The sequence below is a fragment of the Leptonychotes weddellii genome, chromosome X (assembly GCF_054177405.1).
Source record: "Leptonychotes weddellii isolate Sample4059 chromosome X, ASM5417740v2, whole genome shotgun sequence".
NCBI classification, from domain to species: Eukaryota; Metazoa; Chordata; class Mammalia; order Carnivora; family Phocidae; genus Leptonychotes; species Leptonychotes weddellii.
The window spans coordinates 3,650,019-3,669,118 of record NC_138385.1 but is presented as its reverse complement, the minus strand read 5'-3'; the positions used below and the strand labels follow the sequence as shown (position 1 = coordinate 3,669,118).

Genomic DNA, 19,100 nt, shown 5'->3' with positions numbered 1-19,100 from the left:
ACCCTACCAAGGGTACCACTACCGTGACCCCCATTTTTCTAAGCAGACAGCTGGGGCTGCATCTACACCTGTGCCTCCAGCCTCCCGGATCAACTTGCTCCTCCTCTGCACATGGCCATCACCACTGTGGGCCTCCCTGAGGGCATTTGTCTGTCCCGGTTCCCGTCGGTTGTGGTCTCCGGTCTGCTGTGGTCACGAGGGATAGGAGTGTCAGAGGAGGAGTCCACAAGCCCTGAGTGAATGCTTCGGGAGCCTAGAACTCAGAGCCTGGGCTTGGGGCATGGCCTCTGAGTGGGCAGGGGGGAGTGTGGCCACAGGGGGCTGGGAGCCAGGGGAGAGGAGGGGGAGCAGGGGGAAGGGGTGACCTCCAGGTGGGCACAGCCAACAACCTCTATGGTGGGGGGCTGGTGGGGGGGAGATGCCATATCCATTACCTCTCTTCTCCCCTCTGGACCTGGATTCTCTCATCCAGAGGGCACCCTGAACCCCCTCTAGCCATGCGTTCATCAGAGAGGCTTTGGGGAAATCCCCAAAGTCTCTGGTAAAACAGTGAAATGGGAGGAGCCAAGGGCAAGGGCCTACAGAATCACAGAGATCAGACAGGGCTGTGGATGGCCAAGGGTGGGATTTTGAATTCTAGGTGGGGGATGCATGGGCCAAGGTGCCGAGGTGGGAAGAACTAGGAATTGTTTGGTGTCCAATGAACAGCCCAGCCAGGCAGGAGGCCCAGCGGCATGTGTGAAAGCAACAGGTGATGGATCTCGAACTGGAGGCCGGGGCCCGCCAATAGAGGGCATTGAATGCCAGGCTGAGGAGCTGGGATTCAGGGCCACCAGCAGTAGGGAGCCACAGGATGCTGTGGAGCAGGGGAGTAATGAAGAACAGAGCAAATGGATGTGTGTTTCTTATCTGCAGTCAGCATGCTTGTTTTCTAAATTCTAGAGGCTGCCCAGTTAAGCCCCCAGCATTTGTCACAAGAACTTGGGAAAACTTAGCTTGTGTTCATAGGAATAGGGCAATGAATGACAGATGGCCACCGATTGCTTTCATACCGCATGAGCTCCAGGCTTGGGTCAGACCAAAGGCAGGGCCCACATCAGCCTTGGCATGATGCCCCTGGACCCTCATAGCCCAAGCTATGCCAGTCTCCTGACAGCCTCTCAGCAGCAAGGCCAGAAGATTCCCCCGGGGGGAAGAGCAGCCCCTTGAGAGCCCTGCGGGATTCCTTTCCTCGCCTGGAGCCAGGACTGTACACATTAAATGTGAATGGCCACATGGCAGGGAGAAGCAACCTGAGCTTTGAGGCCCAGTTGTTTTCTGCTCTGCAACTCTCAAGCTGTGTGACCTTGGACATGTCCCTTCACCTCTCTGAGCCTCCCCTTTCCTCATCTAGAACATGGAGCTGATGATGGCTCACACCTCATTGTGTACCTGGACTCATGCAGATGAAACACAGAGTAAGCCTAGGTAAATGCAGGGAGCTGTTAGCTCCAGACTTGGTCTGCATTTTGGGTGACAAAAAGGTCTCAGAGCGAGTCTCTTCGGTGAGAGAAAGCTCTCACCCAGCCTCTGTCTCGGGCTGCTTCTCCCATGTCTCCGTCAACCTCAGGATACCCAAGGTGACAATCATAATGGACACTCTGTTTCCCACAGTAACTGAAAGAACCACAGCACATCTGGATCACAGTGCCCCTCGGTGACGTGACCTGATGCTGGTTTCATGGCGCTAACACAAAGCTCTTGGCCTCACCTCCAACCTTCTTAACCTTTGCTCAGGTCATGAAACTCCTTAAAATGTACCACAGCTATGCACCCCTTTCCCAGTGGTGTGTCCAGTTCCGCGGCCCCCAGAGTTTCCTGAAAAGTTCCGGGAAAACAGAATCCAGCTAACATTCATTGAGCAGATACTCCCTGCCAGGCACTGTGCTAGGAGCCGGGAAGACAGCAGAGAGTAAAACGGGCCCTGGAGTAGCCCTCCCAGGATTCTAACCTATAGAGTTCAGCTGGTGGTAAGTGCTAAAGAGAGAACAAAGCAGGGAAGGCCAGAGGAAGTGCCACAGATGGGTGTGGGGTTTTGAAATGTTACATAGGGAGGCCAGGTGACATTTGTGTCCACGTTAAAGGAAAGGAGCGAGCCAGCCCCATAGATTTCTGGGAAAATGCGTTCCAGTAGCAGGAACGGCCGGTGCTAAGGCCCTAAGAAGGGATGTACCTGGTGTGTTGGGGAAGAGTGGGGAAGCCTGGAGCTCACTAGCAGAGTGAGGGAGGGCAAGAGGGAAGATGATACCATCCAGACTGGGATGGGGGGCACGTCGTGCAGGCCTTTCTAGAAGGCAATTCCCTTTTACCAGGTGAAAGGGGGAGCTAACGCAGGTGCACAGACGTTAGGGACTGGACCCGGATTTGGGGAGGAGGTGACTGGGGGGGGGGGGAGGAAACAGAGCCACCTCTTAGGTGACTACTGGAGTAACCCAGGTGGGAGATGCTGGTGGCTGGGCCCAAGGGTAGTAGTGGAGAAGGAGAGAAGGTTGGGATTGTGGATGCACCTTCAAGATGGAAACAGAATTGTCCGCTTCTCTGGATGTGGGGTGAGCGTAAGAGAATCAAGGAAGACTGCAGGGAACCCAGCTGGGGCAACTTGAATGATGGAGCTGTCATGAACTGAGGTGGCAGACGTCAGGAGAAGTTGGTTTGGGGATGACCAGTAGCTCAGCTCGGGCCATGCGCAGTTTGAGATGTCTAGTGGCCATCCAGGTGGCAGTGCCAAGCGGGCAACTGGCCGTGACACAGGTGCAGGTGTCACCTCACAGGCTCCCAGGACACTTGGGCGCGTGGACATCAGCCACCCCACTGGGGAAGCAGAGGGGAAGTGACATGAGGGCAGAGTGGAAGGGTCTGGGGACACAACCCCATCTTCCGCCTCCTGGACCAGTGCACTTTGAGGAGGAGGATCAGATTTTAAAAGCTCTCTGCAGTGCTCTGTGATAGACTCCCTTATCCCCTGGTCCGCTGTGTTTAATCCGAATGTCTTCAAGACACTCGTGAGTTCTCTCTTGCTGACGGGGTCATGGTGGCTCTCGGATGACTCCCCCTCCTTGCAGGAAGGGACAGGCCAGGGGCCAGGACCCCACTGCAGCCTTGTCAGGGGTGAAGGTAGGGACTGCGATCAGTTCCATCACCAGAGAGCAATAACTTCTCCAGGCCGCTGGCCCTTTCCAGAGCAGCCTCCGCGGGAGGTGGATTCCTATCCAACAGCCTGGCTGAGCCTTGCCCCCGCATCCGGCCACGCTCGCCCTGGCGCACCGGGGCTGCGGAGAAGGGGTCTGACACCTGTGCCTCGCGGTAAGGCAGGGACGCCACTCCTCAGCCTGGGAACTTTGGGAAACGCTGGGAGGCAAGCGCCCACCTCCGTCTCGCCTACGTAGCCCACGAAGGGACTTTGGTTGGTTCTCACAGGGGGCCCCAGCGCTTTCCGCGGGCTGAGGGCGTGGGCGCAGAGAGAAGGAGGGGCCGAGTGGGCGGCGGGCCCACCCCTTTATTCCTGGCCCGCGGCTCGGCCGAGCGCGACCAGATGTGGTGGAGACAGGTCGCTACTCAGAGGTGCGGGCAGGAGCTGTGATTGGGCTCTGGGGCTTTCGCGGGCGCTGCTGCTGTCGGACCGGACGCGGCGTCCGTGCGCTGAGCTCAGCCCCCGGCGCTGCTACCACCCAGGAAGTCCAGGTTAGGAGACGCACCCCGGCCGGGGACCCTGGAGAAGGGGCGTGGGCCAGTCCCCCCGGGTAGCGGGGGAGGGGAGCCGCTGGCCTCCGCGCCAGGGCAGAGGGCGGATAGCGCGCTCTGACCCGCTGGGCGGTTCACAAGCAACTCATGTTCCTACAGAAGCCGCAGGTGTCTGCCCCGGGATAACCCCTTGCAGGGAGGGGGCCGGTCCAGCCTAGCTCGGGAAGGGGCTTCGCCGGCCGCGGGCCAGTGGGGAGGGAGACGGGCTGGCGCGCCCGGGCTCCTGGCTGAGCATACCGGCGGGCAGCACAGACAGGGTCTGCGCGGAGGCGGGGGTGGGGGCGGGCAGTGGAGGAGGGGATGAGGGAGAGGGCGGGGGACAGGAGAGGGGAAAGGAGGATGCTAGGCGAGGCGCGGGGGCTGGTGGCGGGGGTTGCAGTTCAGTAGCCGCCACCTGAGAGCTCTGGTCCCCACCGCCGTCACAGCAGGTCGGCTTGGCTGTCCGGGCGGGAGCCAGCTAGCCGACGCGACGCCAGTGGGACGGGCGCTACCCACCCAGCAGCCACCACTGAAGGTGAGCGCCCTCCCAGGGCGAGGGGGGAGGGGGTCTGGCCGCCAGCTCTGGGGTCAGTCTCCGCTCAGAATGGGAAAGGGGTGTGTGTGTGGGAGGGGGAGGGATTGGACAGGCTACTTTACGGTGAGACTCTGGTCCCTGTGACGCTCCGGTGTCTTCCAGGGATCTGCTCTCGCTCTCTCTCCCCCCTCCCTCTCTCCCTCTCTCTCTCTCCCCTGGTGTCCCTCTAGCACTATATCGTCGTCGTCGTTCCGTCGTTTTCTCTCGGTCTGCCTGTGCCCCTCTCGGTTTCCGTCTTTCCCTCTGTCCCTCTCGGTCTCTGCCAGTGTCGCACGCTGTCTCGCCCTGTCGCTAGTGAGTGCTGGCTCTCCCGCTTTCCCCGCTCGCTCTCCGTCTGTCAGGGGCGCGCACGGCTCACCAGCCAGCTCTGCCCAGAACGCGGGAAGGCTACCTGCCGTGTGCGGGTTTCCCAAGCGCGCGGGGCTCCGCCTGCTGCCCTCGGGCGAGCTCCATCCGCTCGTGCCCGGGGGCCCTCGGTCACCCCGCTGTCGCTCCTCCCCATCAGCGCACCGTCTAGACGGGCCACCTGCCACTGAGGGCACCGACCGCCTCCAGCTGCGCGCGGAGCCACCGAGGTACGTGCGGCCGTGGCCCTTCCTTCCCTCCCGCACTCCCCAGCTGCCCTGGATCGAGTGCACTGGAGAAACGAGGCGACCGCAGCGAAGCCATCCTGCGGCCGTTTTCCCTTTCAAAGAGTGGCAGGAGGGCCCGGGAGGCCCCTTGGGCGGCCGCCGCGCTTCCGCTGCCCCCGGCCCCATGCGGCAGGGAAACTCGGCGTTTCGGGGCTCAGGGCTGGCGGGGTCGCGGGCGGGGCAGCGCGGCTTCCCCTTTAAGGCCGGAGCCGCTCGTCGCCGTGAGTGTGAGGGTGTGTGAGTGTGCGGCGTGCGTGTCTCCTCCTCCCCGAGTGACACAGCAGTGAGAAATGCCTATCAGTAACTTAAACCCCCGAAACTCCACCTTCCGGGCGCGCGGCGCGGAGCCGGGCGGTGGGAATGGAGCGAGCAGATTGAGGCCGCCGCTGCAGCGCCGCCGGCATGAACTTGGCCGCGAGCTGAAGCAGCCGGCGGCGGGCGGGCGCGGGGGCACCGGCCGCTAGCCAGGGGGTGATCTGCAACCGGGCCGGGCCACTCGGCGGGTGCCCGAGGCCAGGCTGCCTGCGCCGGCGGCCGCCCGCCCCTCGGGCACTGCCCCCGCCGCCGCCGAGGGAGCTCCGCAGCACGGTAAGACTGAGGGCGGGAGCGGGAGGTCCGGCTGCTCTGGGGGCTCCGGGGTGCACTTGTGGCCCCTACTTGTGGTTCCTGTCGCGGAGGAGCTGGGGGACCCCAAAGTTTGCTCCGAGCACACGGCCCACCTGGCGCTCCGCGCGGCCGGCGCCCCTCTCGAACTGGCCGGGCCGGCCTGAGCGCAGCTCCCATCGCCTGGGACTTCGGCCTCTGCCTGCTCCCCGGCGCCCATCGGTGTCGGGAATCGGGCGGGGGCAGTTAAGCACCGGGGGCGGGGGGGTGTGTGCGGAAGGCAGAGGGGCGCGAGCCACACGGGCTTCTCTGGCCCTGCCGGGCTCCCCGGGAGGCTCCCAGTCCGTTCCGGCGCCCCCCGGGCCGCTGGCGGCCCGGATGCCACCGGCGACGCTCCCATCGCATGCCAGCTCCCTGAGCCTGGGCCAGTCGACAGTGGGCGCTGGGCACAGGATTCCACCCCCCCCCCCCCACACACACACCCCAACCCGGTTTGCCGCCACTGAGCGGGAGTGTGGAGTGTGCGTGCGCCGAGCCCGCTGCCTGGCGCTCCCTCCCCTGCCAAATCCTCCTCTGGAGAGCAGCCCCGAGCAGAGCTGGCGGCTCGAGGCAGCCCCGACTGGGCTCCTGCCCGGAGCTCCCCGGCGCCCCCGCGCTCGGAGCTCCCAGGCCTCGGAGCGGCGGCAGAGCCCGGCGCCCGGCGCCGGCAAGGGCGGGCGGGAAGCCCCCCGGAGCGCCGCCAAATACTTTTCTGGGCCAGTTGGCTCGGCTAGGCTCTGTCCCGATGCAGTGTGTCCGAAGCCACTTGGAAAACTGGCCGGACCGTCTGATTTTGATCCGTGATTAAATGCGGACTGAGCAGACACTAATAGGATTAGCCTGCCAGAAAACTGCCCTGAAGTCGTCGGAGCCTGAGCAAACTGACGCACCTCGGGCCGGGGGCTTAGCCCTACCGCGCTCCTGCAGCTCAGTGCGGCTGAGCCGGGCACCCCGAGTGTGGGTGTGAGTGTGTGCGCGGGAGGGAGCACAGGATGGCTGGGGGACGTGCGGAGAGGGGACTCCGCTTGCTGGGGTGGCTTGTCGTCGTCGTTTGGCAGCAGAAGGATTCCCCCCGGGGTGCCGTCCCCACGGCGAACGTGTCCTTTGCGGGTAGCCGACCGAGGCCGGCCCCGGGACATTGTCTGTGAGGGCGAGCGAGCCGAGCGTACGAGAGGCGGCCGCGCTGGAACAAAGACGCAAAGTCTCCCTGAGCCCAAGCAATTTCGAAAGACTTGGCGGGGAAGAGGGCCCGGGTCTCCCAGGGGAGACCCCCGCGGGAATCGTGCGGTCCCCACCGCCCCGGCCCCGCGCGATCGTGGTCCCGGGCTGCAGCGAGCCGGCAGGCAGCATCGCAGCGGCGCAGCCCAACCCTTGGCAGGCGCGGGCCGCCGCCCGAGTGCCCACGGGCCGGGCGGGGTGGGCCTCGCACCGCGGAGGCTTCCCGGCCGCCCGGCCGCTGGGGGCTCCCGGAGGCCGCGCAGCTTCTCCCCCCCGCCCAACCACCCCACCTCTTCTTGTCTTTATAGATCCCCACTCCCTCCTACCCCCGCCGCCGCAGCCGCCAACAATCCGCTTTATAAAAAGCCCCTTTGTTTCCCAGGAGGCTGGAGAGAGGGAAGGGGGAAAGGGACGCAGAGGCAGGGGGCGGGGGCGGCTGCCTCCCAGTGGCCTCGAGCCGCTCGGGACCGCAGGGCAAGTGTAGGCGGTGGGGGAGGGGGTTGTGTTTCGGAGACCTTCCCCAGGAACCCCAGAAGGCGTGGGGAGCCCCTGGCTCCTGGCGCCCACCGCGCGCCCCGCCTGCCGGCGGCGGACACCCGGGGCTCCAGCGGCCCGGACGGCCCGGCGGGCGGCGCGGCGAGCGGGAGGACGCGGAGGCCAGAGGCCGAGCACGCTCCGCGGGAAGGGCAGATGCGGCTCGCCGCTGCGCTCGCCGGGCGCGGGCATAGGGGGCGCCCTTTCCTCGGTTTCGCTTTGCAGCCGGGGCCCCTCACCTCCGGGCTCCGGGCCGCTGTCGCGCCCGCGGGTGGCTGAGACGACAGCAGTGTCTGTGAGGCTTTCGCCACCCTGCGGCTACACTCCTCACTCCTTCCTGCGCCCTCCTGCCGGCCACCCTCTCCCCCCTTCCCCAACACAGCACACACCGGGGCTCAAAAGCTCCGCGGTCCCCCTTTGTTTGGAGGCAGGGAGGGAGTCGGAACCGCCACCTCCGAGGTTCGTGCAGCCTTGGCGGGCAGTGGGGACGGGGAAACACCTCCAGACCGTGCGTCGGTCTGTCGCCTCTGCACGGACCCAGCGCCGGACAGCTGGGGGTGTCCACGACGCATGGGCTGCCGGCGTTAGTTGGATTGAGAATTTAGCGGGCCCCTATCCTCTACACCTGCCCTTCCCCCCCAAACTTGTGGGAACGCGGACTTGCACTGAGGAATGTTAAACCTGTTAGAAGTAACCTTTCGCCATCCTGTCGGCCTGCCCCGCCTCCGCCCCCACCTCCCCCACCCCCCAAAGCTGTCCGCGTCTCTCGTAAAGTTTGTTCTGTTGGGAAAAGGAATACTGACAATAAGAAAAATTGACAAATAAGGAGAAGTGGGCGGGGTCCAAAGAGCGAAGTCAGATTCCTCCCGGTCTCTCTCGCTGCCTCCGTCCCCCTTCCCATTTAATCTCAGGGCGACATATTATTTGTACCTTTTGCATATCTTTCCCCTAACCCACTCCACTCCCATCTCTGGAGGTTATTCGACAGTGTTAGTCAAACATTTGTTCTCTGGTTTTTGGAATCGAAGGTGAAGCTCTAACGTCCCACCCACCCACATCCCAACTGCATCTAAAACCACAAGAAAGTACTCAAAGGGTAAACCGCGGGTTCTACCTTCTCCTCCCCCTTTTGTGCTTCCCTTCTGGAGCAAGATCATTGGAAAATAAAGCTGCTGATGTGCGAGATGGAACATATGGTGCCTCCATAAGAGAGTAGCTGAAATGGCCTTGAACCTGCCGGACAGACCAGCTGTTTGCTGCCAGCCAGAGCAGCTAATCAGCTTTGCCTTAAAGTAACATCTCTCTTTTCTCTTGATGACCAGTTTGCATATTAAATAGGATATTCTCCAGAGGAGAAAGGAGATGGGCTTCTACATTGCTTTGTGCTTTGGTGGCTCTCTGCACGCCTGTCCCCTACTCTGGGTGCTGACTTGGCCTCTCTCCCCATGCTCCCCACGCCAGGGGACAGTGTGTATGTTTCCTTTAATACCGGTAAAAGAATGTTGCTCAAAGTGGAACTTGGGAGGAAGGAGGCAGGAGAGGGGCTGAGATATTCCCACATGCCTGGGAGGAAATCTCTCCGTTTTGTTCCTATTGGCTTTAGAAAAACTAGCAGCTCCCCCCCCCAACACACACACATTAAAAATATCCCAAAGATCTGCAGCTCTTCCTTATAAGATCTCCTTAGAAATCATCCCTTCCGGCCGTGACCATTTTCAGTTTTCCTTCAGTACAATGTATTTGAGAGGGGGAAAAACAGTTTGGCTTTAGAAGAAGAAAGGCTTGAGGAGATACAAGGAAATTCCATGTTAGGAAATCATTAGCAAAGGGTGACTTCGTCTGTTTTCCTGCCACTGACGCTGACAGTGACACAGATGTGTGGGTTGAAACAGGAACGTCATTGAATTTTTAAGCTCAACCAGGAAATAGCCTGTTGCTGGGGTGGGGGCGGGGGCTACACGTTCACTGCATCTTAAGGTAGGAGATTTACTGTTGTCGATCCTTTTCAATAAGAAAAGGGATTTTTTTTTTTTTTCCAAGCCTGGCCAGCATGTTTAATTTTTTCCCATTTTAAGCAAATCACCTAAAGGCTTAAAATGCACCTGTTAATAGATCATCCCTAGGAAACTCAATGTCTGTTCAGGCTTCTGAAATGGGCAGAAACTCATCTTAGATCAGTGGTTCTGGCAATAGTTGGACTACCCTCCTTCTTTAAAGGGGCTTCCTCTATGCAGTTAACCTTTTCTTTCTTTTTTTTTAAAGAGTCTGATTTTCATTTTGCATTGGAGAGATAATTAGCCTAGGAGCTGGGAAACTTGTGTTCTAGAACACTTTCCCCACTAATTAGCTGAGTGATCTTGGGCAAGTCCATCCCCCCTCCTTGCTCCTTCTGCCCCCCCCCCACGCCTCCCTTCATGATCTGGGAGTCTGAGTCCCTTCCAGCTCCAACACACTGCGATTTGTAAATGAAATAGTCATTTTCTGGGAAAGTAAAACACCTTTGGGGAAAATGGCTACATGTACAAAGAAATGGGGCTGAGATTTGGAGGAGCAGCAAGAAGAGGGAGGAGTAAAAAAAAAATGGCAGAGGGCCAATGAAAACAATATAAAAGTGGGAAGTGCTCCTTCTCTTTGTGACTTTTGCCGGTATGAACTTCTCCCTCAGAAGCAGAGATGGTGGAGGCTGGGAGGCATCCTGGAGGGCTTCTTGTCCAGTACCCCTAATCTGGGGATCTCAGGGCCTATTGACGGCAGGCCTCCTAGTCATTGGGCTGGTTTTCAGATAACGGGATCTAAACTCTTTGAAATTAGACTGGCATGTTTCCAAAGGACTCATCTAATAGAGAGCGGATTTGCTGCTTTGCAGTTATTTAGCAATGGTTTCAAGGACAAAAAGGCCTTCCGTCTACACACGCGGGCCCCACTGGAGTTGGGGCTCTGAACTCACTGTTGAACATTTTCTGTTCTTCCTAGTCCAGCTGGGTGTTTTTTAAAAATCACATTTCCAACTTGGAGGACACAGCAGCCATGCAAGAATCCACCAGTGTCCTGCTTGATTTTAATATTGATTTTTTTAAACATGGGGAGGGGATGCGAACGTTATGCCGAAGGACCTTTTATCCTCTGAGCTCTTTGGCAATTATCTTGCTGCCATAAATGTTGATACACATATAATGGATGTAACTAGAAAATCTCCTTATCCAAGCAGAAAAGGCTGAGTGTTTGTTGGAGCAGACAGATGTGGCCAGGGAGGGAGATAGATGGCGGGGAGCAGGGGCCGGTTACTATGCACCAGCACAATAAACTGATTCTCATCACCCCCCTCCCAGAGCCGCCACCCGGGGTAACCTAGGCAGCATCAGTCAGCTGTACGGCAGGAAGGAAGCCTCTCGAAGCTCACTTGGAAGCAGTCTGATTTTGCAGACATCGAGTCCTGAAACATCTTCAGGTCTCGAGCAGGGAAGCTTCCTGAATCTGCATGAACCCAATGGGGTTGTCTGGCAAGATTATTACTTGTCGCTGTTGCTGCTGTTGTCATCATTTGGTTGCAACTGCAGCAAAGGAAGAACCCGGCCCCACAGAGCCGCTGGGCAGCGGGTCAGGGGTCCCGTGGAGGTGAGGAATGGTAGCTTGTGTTAGGCAGGCTTTATGTGTGAGCCTTGTGGACGCGTAGTCCCAGTGGTGTCCTGCTCCCAAATGAGCAGCCCGGGGCTTCGGAAGCCCCAGGAGCATTTTGTGCAAGGGAAGGGATGGAAGGAAGCAAGAGAATTGAGTGTCCTTCCTCCCCACCCTGTTGCTTTCTTTTTTTCTCCCTGTTCACAGAGCCTCCCTGATTTCCTTTGGGCTGCAAGTCCATCCCTAACATCTGACCTTTTCGGATTTTCCAAAGCAATCACATTTGTCACAGCCCCAAAAGATCCCCCAGGGTGAGGCATAGTGAGGGGCTTTGCTGACTGTGGGCTCCCCAGAGTAAAAGCTTCCAGTGACAGGGCCTAAGGAGCACCAGAAAGAAAAAGCCCTTTGCGAAGTCTGTGAGAACTTTCCTTGTCCAGAGGGGTTCCTCAGGGTCTCTCAGGAACCCCAGCTGCAGACTCCCCTTCCCTCCCTGGCCCGCATGAGGGTGGGCTCTTCCTGACCGTGGAGGAAGGGCTCTTCCTGACCCTTCTGACCCTGGGGGCAGCCAGCACCCCTTTCTGGACAGCCTGGGTCCCAGCCCGGAAATCCCTCTATTTCCTCGGGGGGGGGGGGCAGCTGCCTTCCCCTCCCAGGGTGCCCTGCTTCTCACTCTGCCCAGTAAATAACCAGTAAGTGGGGTTTGGGCAATGCTGTTTTCTGAACATTGAGAACTGTTCCATGAGGCCCAGAGGAGGATGGGGCTGACCACGGGATTCGACCATGCTAAAAGGGGGCCTGCTAGCTGGCCATTATGTCTCCCCCTTCCTTCCATCTGTGCAGGTACCTGGGCACTGGGCCACAGGGACACATTTCTGCCGATTCTAGAAAAGGCCCCTGGATGCCACGGGGCATGAGCTAGTGAATGGCATCTGCTTTCATATTTTGCCCAGTATTTGAACCTGAAACCCCCACCCCAGCTTCTTTTAGAGGCTCAGTGACACAGAAGGGCAGAGGTGGGACCCGCTCTGCTTGCTTTGCGTGGCCCCATTAGTCTGTCGCCTACAGTGCCTACACGTGGTCGGCCTGCATGCCCCTAACTCACCTACAAACTCCTAGAGTAAAAGAGAATTTTCTAGCTGGAAGACTAAAGCCTCGTGACTTTAAAGAAGATGAAAGTGAGGCCCAGAGAGGGGTCCGACTTTCCTGAGGGGACACTGACTCTCCGTCAACCATTTGAGTCCAGAACACCCCCTTTGCACTCCTGCTGCGGGCACACGGGCCTCTCCTCTTGAGGAAGAGCAAATGTGGTGGGCTCCCAGCGCGTGCCCCTTGTGAGCACTGTAAGGAAGGCAGAGGGGCGGATTGCAGTCAGAGCTCCAAGCCTAAACTAGTGAAGACGGCAGGTTGTAAGTTAAGGAGCAATCTGGGGCCCGGGCCTTGGGGCCTCAGAAAGGAGTGTGTCTCATCTTGTTTTCAAATTGCTGAGGGAGAGTCGGGCAGCCAGCCCTGTGGAGGGCTCGGCTGGGTGGGCTCTGTTGGCAGTTTTGGGGATTGTTTGGGTTTTGTTCTTAATGAGATCTCCGTGTTAATATCGGCCTCTGGAAGTTCCAGCGCCGACCTCGGAATTTTAAGTGGGACAGTAGTTGTGCTGAAAGACTGGCATGCATTATGCTAGGTTTGGGGAGGAGGCCACAGAGTTTCTAAGCCACTTGTCTGTCAAGGATTAATTTAACCTCTAATTACTACATTTTCTTCGCAGTTTGCCGCGCGAACATGTTGTAACAAAAGCTAAGGAAGCATGCCATTTCATTTCGCCGCCACTCTAAAATTAATTTTGGGGATATGATGGAGTCAAATTTGACACACTTGGTGTTAGAATAATTGTGCTGCTATTTGAATGAAAGTGAACAATCTGGTTGTTTCTAGGGATGCCCCGGCGATGGGGTAAAGAGCCCTGACAATGTAGAGGAGGGTCACGGCGCTCCTGCCCCCGCCGCCCCGCGGCCTGGGGCCTGTGCGTCGCCCTGGAGGGGGCCCGGGCCCTGCCTGCCGCTCCCCGAGGCTGGGGGGTGGGCGCTCTGCCCGCAGCACAGGTGAGGTCAAGCTGGAGCCTCCCCCAGTTCGCCTCCCCAGGCGGCAACAGCAAAATCAAAACCGCAGGGCTCCCCCGACAGGGAGCCTCCCAGCAGGCTTCTCTCCCTCCTCCTCCCTGCATCCCTCCAGAGTGACAGCCCCTTGGCAGCCCTACAGACCTCTTCTGTCCTGTCTCGCCAAACAGCAGCAGTGGGTGTGGGAGCCGGAGGCCGTTCCCCTCTCTGCGGCGGTGGGGACGTCTGGCCTCTCAGACCCGGGGCTGGAGGCCCTCAGAGCATCCTTTGCTCCCATGGCCCAGTCCTATTTCCGAGTGCACAGCAGAGGCCGACCAGGTCAGCTGGACTTTGCCTCTCACGTGCGCACCTGTCTCGGGGCAGAGAAGCACGATCACCCTTCCTTTCCTCTCCTTTCCTCCTTCTAGAGCACATGTCACCCCAGAAGTTGAGAACTAGAAGCTGACATTGTCCCTGTCATCCTCACCGCATCCTTTCAGGAAGGTGGTACCCAGATAGAAAGGGCAAGGTCTGAAGCCCTTTCTCCCCCATATGGCTGGGGACAGGCTTTCTGGCCTTTTCAGTCACATCTGTGGGTTGGCTCTTTGCAAAATCCTGAGCAGACCAAATTTGGGTTCAGTCCCCCCACCTTGCCCTTCCTGGGTCCTCTTGCCCTTGCCCCTCACAACCCCTCCGCCTTACCTGCAAGGGTGCCCTCCTCAGCCCTGTATGTCTCAGTGTGATTCCCTTTCTCAGGAGAACCTGGAACTTCCAACTTGAATTATGGGATGCAAGGGTTGCCATGTCTTGGACAGCATCTGCTCTTTAGGATGCTGGTAGGAGGTGTTCAGGGTTTAGGGAGGTCAAACCAGCATGAAAGAATCCCTGGCTTGGGAGGGCATGCAGTGTTTCTGGGATCTAGACAGTTCTGGAGGCCTTCCCTGCTTAGAGATCCTGCTTGTCCAGCCCTCTGCAGCTCCAGAGTGGGGCCAGGGTGTGTGTGTCTGGCCCAAGGCCCTGGAGAAGGTTCCGTGTCTTCCTGCCATGGAAGTTAGCAAATGAGATCTGAGACAGCCAATGATTTGGTTGGGTTTTCTACCTTTCCACTGTTGCACCTGGCATCAGGAGGGAAAAGTGGGTCTTTGACTCCCCCCACATCACTGAAAAGGTCTGGCCAGCTCCTTGTGAAAACTGGGTGGTGGACCTGCGGGGTGTCTGGCCAGGGCCCTGTCCTGAGGGATGGGAGGATCATGTTCTCTTTGGAGAGAAGCCTCAGGAGGAGCAGGGGAAGGGGAGAGGGGCGTGTGCTGGGTGCGATTCAGAGAACCTCCTCCGCCGTCCCCGCCCAACCCTGCAAATGTGGAAAGGCTTCTCATGGCAAGGCCAGGAGGACTCATAAATCACAGATGGGGAAACTGAGGCTCTGAGTGGGGCATGTTCTTGGCCCCTGTCGGGCCTGTGCTCCGCCCCTTACAGTAAGGTGCTCAGGTCCTGAAAGCCAGCCGAGAGAGTGAAGAGCAGGCTTGGGAAGCCATGGGAACCCTCAGAGGATGTCCCGGCCTGGTGAGCCAGTTGCTGTGGGGGGCAGGCACGTTTGCAGACCCGCTTACGCCCATCCCCCCACGCTCAAGGTAGACCCATTGGGAAGGGGGTGTGTTGCTAGGAGCTTGGGCTTTCCCTCACCTTTATAAAGAGATGAGTGCTGGTTTGCTTTGAACGGGCTTGCATACAGATTGAGGTGTCCCCCCCCACCCTTTGTTTCTTTTGCTAAAGAAAGCCAGGTTTGCCAGGGCTGGGTAAGTAAGGGTCAGGGTGAAGATGAGTATTCAGTCTTGGGTCCTTATGCAGAGTGGTGCCAGCTCTGCTGGTGCAGGAGCTTCTCGGCCTCTGCTTCATGATTCATTTGGAGGGGGAGGAGTCGAGCGAGTCACTTGAAAGTAGATGCCCTTCAGCAATTGTAGGCATCACCAAGTAATCAGCCTGAGACTGGAAATCACGGCAGTTAGCTCTTGCCCTTTGGAAGATTCGCTGTTTACGACCAGCTTTGAGTCTGGGTGGGGGGTTCCCTAGTGCTGTTCTACCCACTACATCCACCTGGGGGTCAGCCAACATGTGTTTCAGATGTAGCTCTGAGCCTCAGTTTCCCCATCTGTACAATGAAGGACTTAGACTAGGGGAATCTGAAGAGCTCCTCCAGCCCTGACATTTCCATGATTCCATGAGTTGCAAATTAAACTCTTAGTTACTTAAAATATTTGAAAATGATAAATCATCATTTGCTCTTTTTGAAATGACCAGACACTTGACAATGTGGGGGGTTTGTGTTAGTTTGGTAGGTGGGGGCTGTGACTGTTATATAGCCAAGAATAGTTCTGGAAGTTTGGGTAAAGACGAAAGGAATTGATATGTATTTATGTAGGACCAAAAAATGGGAAAAATCGAAGTTCCCTTAGAGACCCCTGGTTTTACACATGAGGATGCCGGGGCTGAGCTAGTCCAGGACTCAGGCATTCCCACTCCCAGCCCACCCTGGAGCTGTTTGCTCTGCCCCATGGTTCACAGACCCTTACAGAAGCATCATCTGGGCCTCCAACTTGTGTGCAGCAGAAGGAAGATAGGGGTGATTTTGATTTCTAGCTATCAAATAGTAGCTTATCAAAAAGGAATTTTTGGGCCCACGGGTCCTTTCCCCATGCTTTAATAAACCACCATTCTGCACCAAAAAAAAAAAAAAAAAGGAATTTTTGTCCTCCATCTTTGCCCCCAGTAGCAAAGAGTTGTTCTCAGCTGAAGTAAATATTTAATTCTGTTGGTATCGATGTCTAATTTACGATAAAACAGATTTAAAAAAAAATACTGGGGTGGGGGTAGGGATGTGGTCCTTGGAGACTTGTTATTTGGAATTATTTTAATTTAAACATATGGGCTGTTTTAGGTTTGACTTCGTATTTGTTAATTTTCATTATAAAAAAAAAACAAAAACCCAAGCCACCCCACCCTTATTTTTGTAATGAGTAACAGTTTGTCTTGTCTAGAAGAAGCTTTACGTTTCTCAACTGCTTGCACCCACAGTACTTGGCATGTTTGCTTATTGTTTGTTTGCTTTGAAAATTACTATGGGCTCCAGGTTTATACTGACCCCTGACGTGTCCAAACTGGAGAGGAGAAGCAGCCCAATGTGCCCTGCCACCTATGAGGGCCCACAGTAGAGCAAAGGGTCTGTGTCGGCCACCTATAGCTCATGGGGCCCTTACAAAATCTGCCCAGCTCATCCCCACACAGCCGCCAGCTCTGAGACTGTTTTCCTCGGTTGTAGCCCAAGCACCTCTTATCTGTGCCTAGCCACACCCCCTCCCCTGGCCTGAAACAGGACCAGGGTCTGGGAGGAGGCAGCCTAGGTGCCAGGCCCAGCTCTGCTACCTCACTGTGTGACCTTGGGCAAGTCCCCTCCCCTCTCTGGGCCCTGTGGTCCCCATCACTCCAGTGAAGGGGCTGGCCGAGAAGAGTAGAGGGCTCTCTGAGATTTTTTTCCACTTGGCTTGGATTATTATATTTGGAGGCTGTGATTTGACCAGTGGAGTATATGACCTTTAAATCTAGAGGTAAAACTCAGTGATTGCCTGAGTCACTGAAAGAGTAAGGGAAACATGGAGTCCAAGAAAACTGAAATGGGCTAGGACTTTTTAAAAATATGTGCTTCTTGGGGCACCTGGGTGGCTCAGTTGGTTAAGCGTCTGCCTTCGGCTCAGGTCATGATCTCAGGGTCCTGGGATCGAGCCCCGCGGTGGGCTCCCTGCTCAGCAAGGAGTCTGCTTGTCCCTCTGCCCTTGCTTGTGCTCTCTCTGTCTCTCTCTTAAATGAATAAATAAATAAATAAATAAATAAATAAATAAATAAATAAATAAATAAAGTGCTTCTCTGCCCGCATAGTTCCTGATAGCTGTCTGCCTTTTGGGAAAATGTATCTATCCCCTCCCCCTCACTCAGATTTGTTAGGAGCTTTGGCTCCTAAAAGGGAGGGGGGAAGGGAGGGCAGTGCCCATGACCCTTCTCTCTACTGTGGACCCTCACAGGTGGTGGGGCATATTGGGCTTCTTCTCCTCTCCAATTCGGGCAGGTCAGGGGTCCATATGAAACTGGAGTCCAGAGTAATTCAAAACTGGAACTTGGGTGCTGATCAATTCAGGGACAGGACAAAAGTCATTCTGAAAAATTGATTCAAGGAAGATGTTGTACGTATCTACTATGTGCCTGGGCTGTGGATGGATGGGCGGATGTACGGACAGATAGATGAATGGATGAACAGACAGACGGATGGACGGAAGGAAGGAAGAATAGGCAGGTATGTGAGAGTAACGATGTAAAAGGCTACTAAGTGCCCATGGTGCAAATTAATGATTTGTCAGGGTGATGGTACAGGAGTGAACAAAGCAGACACAAAATGCTCATGGAAGGTAGTCCAGTGGGGGAGACTAAAGGAAGACAAGATTAATAAGTAGAAAATACAGTTATGTCTGCGGTGATAAGTGACTTGCAGCAAAATCAATGTTGGTTTGCAGGAAGGGAGTTGGGGAGTGGCAGGGAACGGTGCACTTCTAAATGGGGTGGGCAGCAAGGACCTTGCCGAGAAGATGAGATTTGGGCAAAAACTTGCAAAACCACGAAGCCACTAGGCCAGTCCTGTCTAATAACCACATTGAAAAAGTTAAAAAGCAGGTGAAAATAATTTGAACAATGGATCTTATTTAACCCAATCTATCTAAAATATTATTTCAACATGTGATCAACTTAACAATTACCAAAGTGTTTGTACATTTATTTTATCATGTGAAGTCTTTACATTCCAGTGTGTAGTTTACACTTACAGCATCAGGGTCCTGGGATCGAGCCCCGCGGTGGGCTCCCCGCTCAGCAAGGAGTCTGCTTGTCAGCAGCTTTACAGCATCTCAATTCAGACTAGCACATTACAAGTGCTCAACAGCCATATCTTAACTCTCTACCTACCCGTCCACCCATCCATCCATCCATTTGTCCGTCCGTCCATCCGTCCATCTATTCTCCAAAACGACTCTACCTGAAAGGAGTTTTGATTCTCAGCTTTTCTGCCTCGTGGGCTGGCTTGGGAATGCAGAGCCATAGGGAGTCCAGTGAACCAGCTGGTGTCGGCCACACTGAGCAGGGCTCTGCAGACCATTGGCAACAAGTCTTTTGTCCGAAGAAGGTTCCAGTGTTGACCTGAAATTTATCAAAACAACAGTAACCATTCCCCAAATGCCTGCATTTACCTAGAGACTCCTGTCCTGTTGCTTCGTGGAAACGCTCCCATCAACTGGGAGCATTTCCTAATGGTTGGCACTCAGGCCTCTGCTCTGCTCTCTACACCTTCCCTTTGTCCTGGGGGTTCATTGATCACTTCTAAGCTTTTTTTCTTTAATGTTTTAGCTTGACATGAATTCAGATTCAAGAAAAGTTGCAAGAATAATACAAATGATTTCTGAATACCTTCTACTTTTTACCACATTTTTGACAATTGACCACATTTTCTTTGTTTTATCCACTCCCCTCTACACACACACACACACACACACACACAACTTCTTTCTCTGAATTGTGTGAGAATAAACTGCAGACATGATGTTCCCATTCCTAAGTAAGTGAATGTATATTTCCTAAAAACAGAGGCATCCTCTTGTACAAGTACAGGATGCAAATCAAAATCAAGAAGCTAACATTGTTTCCAGTCTAACCTAAAGACCTTATTCAGATTTTGCTGATTGTCCCAATAATGTGTTTTATAGCAAAAGAAAGTTCAGGGTCATATGGTGCATTTGGTCATCATGTCCCTTTAGTCTCCTTTAACCTGGAACGATTCTTCAATCTGTCTTTGTGTTTTATAGCATTGATATTTGTGAAAAGTATAGGCCAGTTGTTTTGCAGAATGCCCCTCATTTTGGGTTTGTCTGATGTTTCCTCGTGATTAGATTCAGGAATACCACAGAAGTGATGTTGGGTCCTGGT

At 55.9% G+C, this 19,100-nt stretch overlaps 1 protein-coding gene and 1 long non-coding RNA gene across 6 annotated transcripts in view; one reads left to right on the top strand and one right to left on the bottom strand.

The window, feature by feature from the left end:
- The first annotated feature begins 4,825 nt into the window (after positions 1 to 4,825).
- Positions 4,826 to 19,100, top strand: part of MAMLD1 (mastermind like domain containing 1) — a 114,266-nt gene continuing 99,991 nt past the window's right edge. For 3 of the 5 annotated variants that reach the window (XM_081808131.1, XM_081808126.1, XM_081808134.1), the window contains exon 1: positions 5,291 to 5,574. The gene's annotated coding sequence lies outside the window, so the exon portion shown is untranslated. Of the gene's footprint in view, positions 4,930 to 5,290; positions 5,575 to 19,100 lie in introns of those variants that run through there. The other 2 variants (XM_081808127.1, XM_081808133.1) reach the window with 2 other exon arrangements.
- LOC145717767 (uncharacterized) overlaps positions 17,983 to 19,100 on the bottom strand; it is a 24,219-nt gene continuing 23,101 nt past the window's right edge. Inside the window, exon 3 of the long non-coding RNA XR_014141168.1 lies at positions 17,983 to 18,317. This is a non-coding gene — a long non-coding RNA (uncharacterized LOC145717767). The remainder of the gene's footprint in view (positions 18,318 to 19,100) is intronic.